Source organism: Pinus tabuliformis, chromosome 8 (genome assembly GCF_031772625.1).
Source record: "Pinus tabuliformis cultivar Carrire ecotype Pingquan chromosome 8, CPIR1, whole genome shotgun sequence".
Taxonomy (NCBI): domain Eukaryota; kingdom Viridiplantae; phylum Streptophyta; class Pinopsida; order Pinales; family Pinaceae; genus Pinus; species Pinus tabuliformis.
This window is the reverse complement of record NC_142294.1, coordinates 273,972,462-273,981,721: the sequence shown is the minus strand read 5'-3', so window position 1 is coordinate 273,981,721 and position 9,260 is coordinate 273,972,462.

Below are 9,260 nucleotides of genomic sequence, written 5' to 3'. Positions count from 1 at the left end.
GATCAGGACCATTGATGAGGAAGCCATCCCCATGCTTGTCAATGGGCATAGGTTGAAAATCTACAAGAAGCCCCTCTCCAAGCAAGAATTTATTGAAGATCTGAGTAAAACAGTGTTGGTAGTGGAGCAAGTCTCTGCCTCCACTCCACCCACTCAATAATAATAATAATAATAATAATAAGGACTCCAGTGAAAACCTCTATGAGGCGCTTGAGTCCCATCATTAGGCTGAAAACCTCTTTTGAGGCAACCCAGTGATGACAAAAATAAAAAAAAAACACAGAGAATAAATATCCCTGGGTGAAAACCTCCCTTGGAGGTGCCCAAGGCAAGTAGGTAGGGTGAAAACCTCTTGGAGGCGCCCTAGTTGTCTTTTCAAAAAAAAAAAGAAAAAAAGATAAAATTGACTTTTTGAGAGCATTGCAGGTCAAAAGATGGACCCCAAGAAGCAAGGGGACATGCCACCAAGCCTATTACATATCCTCTAGACTCTTCTCCATCATTTCTAATTCTCTTTTCCATCTCTTGGTGTTTCTTCTAAAGATTGTGCATCCTACAGGAAGCCCTATGTGTTCTACAGGAGGCTCCTATAGAAATCACAGAGAGCTCGAAATGAAGCTAAAAAAATGATTGAAGAGCTAGGAATTTTCACAGAGAGCCTGTAGACCATCCTACAGCCATCCACCATCCTAACCCTCCATCCCACACCTGCACCACCTCATTTCCAATTATTTCTTCCTTCCTGCAAATAAAACACAGAAACCTGTTTTTCAAAAAACCGAGGAAATAAAAAAAAAGCACCCCTACAACTCACCTACAACCTACCAGATACTTCTCCATTGCCATCAGATTCTTCAAGTAGCCTCCTCACAACCCCCTGCATAAGCCTCAGCTAAAAATTTTAGAGGGAGAAGTAGCTACAGGAGCTCCTGTAGGACTCCTGTAGTAGCTAATCCCCTTAAAAATCAAGCTCCAATAGCAGAATAGGTGTAGCCACAGGTATGCAAAAGATGTCTGAAGCAAGATCCAGCTAGAGAGCACTTGTACAAAGCAACTGAGCCACATATCAAGAAGCCACAAGCATATGGCAGCAGGAATATAGGTATGCAGCACTAGAGTCTGAGCATGCAACAACAACAAAGCTTAGCAACACTGTAGCACGAACATTTTGACTTGCAGGTAAGTGTCTAAACCCGTTCCTCTATTGCATCTGTATAATTCGAAACTGCATAAACGAAGGGAATGGTTGAATATTAAACCCGAAAGGTGGCTAGTTAACTGGCCACCCTCATCTAGTTCAACTGCGCTCATCTGGAGATCACACTGCACATGTGTCTAGTCAACTCATGGAAAATCCAAAAAGACAGGTAGTGGCGGATGTTGAACTCCAACGTAAATGATGGGAAGTGATTGCCAGCATAAAGCATAAAGTCTTATGATGACATTGTAGTGGGGACCAATGGTCTGAATAATGGTAACGTACCCTTTCTTCCACCTCATCTCGTCGCTGGAAACCTCCCTAGTAAGCATAAGTATGATCTCTCGAGCTTATTCACCACCTTTGTTTCCATTTTTATCATCATGCCCTCGATTGCAGTGAGCTCCCTACCACCTCCAAAGCCTCGAAAACATCGCTCTCTGTCATTTTTAGAATTCCTCCGCTTATCGGGTTCTACAGGAACATTATCGGGTTCTACAGGAGTAGTAACAGATTCTACAGTAGCCCTTTCTATAGGAGGGCCAGTGAGCAGTCTTGCTGAAGAAAAAAATGGGATTTTCATTCAAATTCAGGCTCGAAGAGGTAGGCTCGATGCAAACCCACTTTGCATATTCATATATACAAGGGGTGATGTGATTTTAAGAAAGAACTGAGCTTGAAAAGGAAGAGGAATTGCATTCAAAAGTTCTGCCAGATTCTTAAGAAAAAACACAATTTTATCTGTTCTCTATTTTTGAAGTATTGTCTCCTTCTCCATCTTGGTACTCATATATATGAGGAGTGATGCAATTTTAGGAAGAATTGAGCCTGAAAGAAAGAGAAATTGCATTAAAAAGTCTACCTGTTTCTTAAAGAAAAACATAATTTTTTCCTCTGTTTCCTAGTTTTTAAAAATTGTTGTATCCTTCTCCACCTGAGGCATTCCAAAGATTCTAAACATAATGATAGGGGGATTTATGTGGAAGGAACCTCTAAACTCAACCAGGCTACATGAAAACCCTGAGGTAGTAGCCCTTTTTACTAGCCAATTGGACACCATTCTTTGAAAAACTTCGTGGGTATGATGAAGAAGTAACACAGGAGTTTGCCCTGTCCTTGATACCTCACTCAAAAACCCATGCCACTATTAGTTTCAGGGGTCTCACCATGGAAATCACCCTAGAGTTCATCAGTAGGGTTACCAGTCTCCCACTTAGAATGCCTTGGAGCAAGGAGGAAAAACCACTGGGTCAAGTTGCCAAGAAAACCTTCTTCTAGCCAAATGAGCATCCTGTAGAGGACAAAAATGGCATCAGGAGAACAAGCATACCTTACCCTTGGGATGAGGTTAGTTATCAGATTATCAAATACATCTCCTATGAAGGAAGGTACAACATAGTTTATGGGTACCATTTCATACTTTTGCATGAGTTAAGATATGGCATGGATCTTCCTGCACCCAAAAACTCAGTATTCCCTATTTTCTCCTCCAGTCCCTAATAGATTCCAGCATTAAATTGAAGGTAGGAGGTCCAGACCAATTGGCTCACCATGGGCTAATTAAACTGCTGGTGGAAGAGGCCCTCCACACCTTCACAATACCCATAGCCTGGGATATTTTTAGAAATATGACAAGGGAAGATGATGTAAAAGCCCTCACATATGACCTCAGTCCATCTGAAAGTGAGGGAGAAGAAAAAAAAGGGGAAGATGAGGAGGAAACCGAAAAAGAGGAAGAGAAAACACAAACAGAGAAAGAGGAACCTGAAACAGGGAAGGAAGGAACCCAAACAGAGAAAGAAAAACATGAAACAGAGGAGGAAGAGACCAAAGCAGAGAAGAAGAAGGAACCTAGAACAAAAGAGAAAAAGACTAAAACAGAAAGGAAAAAGACTAAATCTGAGAAGAACAAGGCTAAAGCAGAGAGGGAAGAAACTAAACAAGATGAGAAGGAAATTAAAACAAGGATAGAAGAAACAAAACTAGCAGAGGCAGAAAAGACAAAAGAAAAAGAAACAGAAGCAAAGAAGGCATAAGTGTCTCCTGAAACACTAGAAAGGGAGAAAGCAGTTGTTCTTGTTGCAATCAACACTTGAGTTAAGCCCAAACAAAAGAGAAAAAAGAAGTCATCCGTGTATTTCAGGGCTCAAAAAAGCACTAGGATAAAAATAGGGAAGCCACAGCCACCCTCAAAAGAGCCTATCACCATTGAAGATTCTCCTACTGCCAAAAAGGAGGAATCTCCATCCAAAACCCCCATTACCTATGAAAGAGGAAGCCCTAGATCTTCCACTTGGAAGGAAAGGATAAAACTACAGGACTCTAAAATAGTCCTACAGGAGGCACAGACTACTCTACAAGAGACCTTGACAAAGCTACAGGAGACTGAGAAACTTGAGAAAAAGGCAGAAGAGCAGACCCAGAAGAAGGATGAGGCAACAAAGATACCAGAACCTGACCCCCAACCTAGTTTAGGCTCTTACTACAACCTTCTTGAAGGGGGAAAAATTATTCCACAGAAGTTTGCAGTCCCACTTTTCTTTGAACTGGAAAAAGAAAGGGTAAGGAGCCATAGATGGATGCAGATCGCAAAGTCCAAAGGGGTGGAAGACATTGGGCACATGGAAAACAAGTTGAGAGAAATGGGCAAGGAATTGAGCACTGTAAGACATACAGAAGCCATCAAAAGATCTCACTTGGAAGTAGAAAATGAAATGTTAAGAAAATAGATGCGAGATAGGGAAACCCAAGTAGAGACTGAAATGTTATGAAAACAACTGCAAGAAAGGGAAACCCAATTAGCCTGCATGGCCAGCTGGGCTATTGAGGCACTATAGTGTAGACAACCAACCAAATCATATGGAGTATACCTCAGAGATCAGTGGCTATAGTTCCAGATCAAGACTCTGGCCCAAAGAGGCACCATACCTTTCCAGGATTATAGACAGTTCATGGATTTATGTGATCATAGTTCAGAAGAGGACAAGGCAAAGTTGGTAGAGTTTTATTTACATAACATGGCCCTTACTGATATGAACCTATGGGACCCCAATGCTAGGTTAGGAGACTTGCAGCTGATGGCCATGGCATCATGGATGAGTCATGAGGAGAAAAGAGCAACATAAATCAAGAAGTTGATGGAAAAAGAACAAAATGAACCCCTGATGATTAGAGTAGAGCCAATAGACCCTATGGCTCTCCTTAGCACACACCAGCAACTTGCAGCTGATCCTCAAAGTGCCCCCAAGCACATCAATGATTAGGCCCAGGCTATTGCACATTTTGAGGACATGGAGAGATTGCTTGGAGATGACTGCATTCATGCCTGCATGAGAAGGTGGAACACACTCCCACACAGCCTACAGATCAGGAATTATCACTCCCCAAATAGGATGAGAGAAGCATTGAAGCGAGTGCCACTGTATAAGCACTCTATGCAAAGTTTGAAGGCCAATTTTATTGGCCTTAGGTTGAGTCCCCCACTGTTGCTAGGGCTGCTAGAGGGCACAAAGGAGGAAAAAGAAATATAGCAGTGGGAAGAGGTGGACAAAAAGGCTGGATTCCATGATAAGGAAGATGATCTCACATAAGAAGCATGGAATTTCAGGGAGGCCATCAGGTCCATCAAAGATGAGGAGATAGACTAGTTGCTCAGAGGACGAGCAACACATTCAGTAGGGGGTGATGATGAGCCCCATAAATGGGTAATTATATGGGCTCATTTTGCCTCTTAACTCAACTTAATCCACCATTCTCACTATTTTATTGCAAATTTTTTTATTATAGTTAGAGTGAATTTGGTTAGTCATTATGCCATGAAGTCTAATGTGTGCTTTACGCAGATTTTTGGTCAATTTTGGGACAAAGTCAAAGGATTAATGAGCATTTGGCAACCCATATTCGAGGAAAACAAGGGAGAGGATTTGTAGGAGGGTTTCCCCTTCATTTATGACTCCCCACCTTGAATCCTCCTTCAGAAAACTCGGAGCACAAGCAACCACATTGATGCATCAAAGGGGTAGTCGAATAAGTGAAGAAGAACTATTGTCTATCTCTAGTCTTGGGAGCCGAGCCTCCTTGATTTTAGGAGAGATGTTGGAGGCTCCAGTTGTATAAATAGGAGGGCTTAGGTGCTCAGTATTTTAGTTGGTTGTTAGTCAAATTTTCGCACTTTTGTTGCAGCTCTTACTCAGCTCATTTTCGAGCTTACTTTTGTGAACAATTTATGTAATGTGACTTTTATTTTGATAATGGAGATGAAATATTTTCTGAGCCAGCACTGATTTCTTTTATAGGGCTGAAGCTCTTGGGTTAGGGTCCAACCCAAGTTGCCGAGCACCTCTTTCTTTTTACTTATATGTTTTTTCTTTAGTTCATGAATTAATTTTTGTTAGATAGATTCATTTTCCCTTGGTTAGAATAGGTTTCTTTTGTTGGTTTACATAGTTGTTTCCATTTTAGTTGCTGAAGTAGGTTAAATAGAGATAGGAAAAGATCCAAAAATGCCATCAACAGAGCCTTGATCTCCTTTCCTCCCTTTGGGGCCATGAGTTGAGGTGAAGGCACTCTCGCTGCCATTAAAAACACAATTTTGCTTTCTCCATGTAATTTCTAGTGTTGTAGTTTGATTTAAAAGTTAATGCTCTGCTTCAGATCCATTTTGCCATGTTCATTTCTATTTCTGCAATAAATCTCTTTCCATGCTTTCCTGTTCAGATAGCACTATTCAACATTTTATTTTTCTAGGTCAGAATTTAGGTTAACATGAGATATAGTTATGTTCTTTTGGTACATCTAGTTCTTTTCTTGCTCAGTTTCAACATTTAGATGTGTAGCTCTCCTAACACACACCTCTACTCATAATATATCAATAAAGCATCCATCATCATCTCTTTTCTCACAGGTTTCACAAGTCATTCACAACCCTTCATGAATCTGCCTTAATTTCAACATTTCTCTCATAAGCTTTCTTCTCGTCCTTTGAAAGAATCCAACCATCATTTTCTTTCCTAATCCTCATTGATGAGATTTAGACACCTTGACACCTCCCTCTAATCTTCAGCTACCCTTTCCCACCATTTTTCCACCTTTAAAACCTCTAAAAATCACTCTCGGCATCCTCCTGTAGATCCTCTTGTAGATCCTCCTGTAGATCCCCTGCAGCCTCCTGTAGAATTTCTTGAAAGTGAATTTTTGAAGTCCGATTGCAGAGGAAGTCTCTAGAAGGTTACCAGATGCTTCTTAGGAGCCCTCCACACCTTCATACACCTCTAGAAACCCCAAGGTCACCTTCCATCGCCACCAAATCTTTGCCACAACCACAAATAGATAAATTACAAGCATAACAATTTCACATAAAATACATGAAAACCCAAAAAGATGTTTTTTTTCTCTCATTTATTTCTGGAAATAGCTTGAATAGATGTAGTTTACCTCCTCAGTAGGTAATGGCATTCATTCCATAGGTTTTTATCTCTCTTTATGCAAAAGTAGGTTTAGTGGGTAAATTAGGGTTTGCTATGGTTTGCTTTATAATCCAATGTTCTTTCTCTTTCTGCAAGTAGGATAGCCTCTGTAGAGTTAGATTTCTTTCATCACAGTTAAAAGCTTCTTTTGGAAACTCATAGAAGTTTGGCTTGAGCTCCTAGTGATCTTGCGCGAGCTGACCAAGTGATAGCCTGCAGTAAGAGCTAGTACTTGTGCATACAGCATCGTCGCTTCCAAGTTTGTTACGAACTATAGGGTTGATAAAAGTAAATTAGGAAGCCCCATGAGTTGCAACATTCTTGCTGCAATACTGGTGCTCACCACTCCCTAGACTGCCCCTTCACCTCTAGTCGGAGGATATTTTTAAACGAAATGGCAATACTCTAGGGACATACCTCGTCCTTGAAAAATCCTTCCTTTAGATGGGGAATATGGAATTTTCCTCATATACTGGTTCATCTTGACACCTATGAAGGGCTCGAGGAATGTTTGAAGATATTGTGTAGAAACAACACAAGAGTTGAAATTTTGGAGTACGAAGGAGTACCCTTCCACTGTAGTCGATGCCACAAAGTTGGTCATCTCTGGCAAGAATGTCCATTTCTCTCCAATGTCAATCCTCCTTTGACGACCTCGGATGATATCACTAGGAATGTTGGGCTTCCTCCTCATAAGGAAGAAGAGTCGAAGAAGATAGGGCCAAGCAATTCAAAATCATTTGTAGCTAATCATAGAAAATCTACTGCTCACACTCAGTTGCCTTCGCCAAGGGTCACCAAAGCTCATTTAGTTGCCTCCGGTCCTCCTTCAAGTATTGTTTCCTCCATCCCTCTCTCATTTCCTTTTGTTTTGAATGAGAGAAATGTATCTTATTAGCCTTGCATGTAGGAATTTAATGTTTCTGGTTGTCACCTCTTTCCGATTACCTGCCCTTCTACCGCGTCCATTGATGTATTTTCCATACCTCGTCCTTCCATCTAGAATTTTCCACCATGCTCCTCCTCTGCCATTCCTCTGATTCTCTTTCCAGGCACCAATGCAATCTGCAATCCCATAACAGATCATTTGCACCTTCTGGGTGTCGATTGGGTACATCCTCTCATTCAATGATCTCCATATATACCCGTGGAAGGCACTCCAATATGTCCAAACCCATTCACACGGTTGGAACTGATGTAGCCAAAGGTAGACAACTATCTATTATAGGGGTTCTTACAGCAAGAAATATCCCCTCCTCATCTCCCTCATGAAGTGACTCTCCTTCAACTGTCACAAGTTGGCTAGTCGCACCGAATGACTATCCCTTAAGAGACTCCTAGAAGTTGAGAAGGTGGACGTGATCTTACTATAGGAGACACTTGGTGATTATGAACATATTTCCCTGCACTGGTTGCAATTGTCCTAGCTAGACACTCCATGCCCTTGATGCCTGTGGTCGATCTGGGGGAATTTCTATTGGCATTAACCACATGGCATTAAGGCTCCTGAGTTTTTTGGGTAGGGAGGGAGTACTGGTTGCGGACCTATATATTGAACAACTTGGGCTAGAACTCCAATTGGTGAATATCTATGGTCCATATCATAATCGATTGGAATTTTGGGAGACAGTTTTGAATTCATCATTCATGCAAGATGATAACATCATATTGGGAGGTGACCTTAACTTTTCCATTACTCTAGCATAATCGTGGGGATCACATGCACAGTCAGAATTCCTCTCAGATTTGATTGGCCCCTTGCTAGAGCGACACCACTTATTCGATATTTTGATCACTCATCTTCAACCTAGTTGGTGAAATAGGAGAACTTGGAATGCCATGCTTGCCAGGAGGTTGGATATATACCTTCTTGAAGAAGATCTCTTGGAAAATTGACACTATACAGTTAATCAGTTAGCTCTAGTGGTATTTCTAATCACTCCTCGATATACTTAGAGATCTCTGGAACTTTTCCTAAGCCCAGAGCCCCATTTAAATTCAATTCAATCTGCTTTAGGATGAGACCTATATTAAGCTCGTCAAGGATGCCTGGATTTCTAAAAAACCCTCCCCTAAATAGACTACTTCAACCTTCTTTTTAATAATCTCCTTTGTCTCAAAAATAAAATGATTGAATGGGCTAAGGCCAAATGAATACAAGATGATATTACTCTTAGATATGTTGAAGAGAAACTGTCCAGGCTTAACGATCCTAGGAGTGGAGGATACTCATTTATTGAATGTAAAGATATGGTAATTAAGTTGGAAGTGAATAAGCTGATGATCCTTAAGGAACGAAAAGGGACTTACAGGCTGAGGAGCACAACCACATGGTTACAAGCCAGAGATGACAAAAACCAATTTTTTCCAACAATATGCTAAAGTGCGCAAGGCCATCAACACCATTTGGTCTCTTGAAAATGAGGAAGGACTACCCTTTTCCTCTTTCAATCAACTAGCTTCGTTAGGCACATCCCATTTCAGATGACTCTTTAAATAACCACAAGAAGTTGCCCTCGTTGAAATCATTAAAATTGTTGGCTATTTCCCTCTGTTTGTTGATGAAGAAGCAACTGAGGACATGAACAAACTTATGT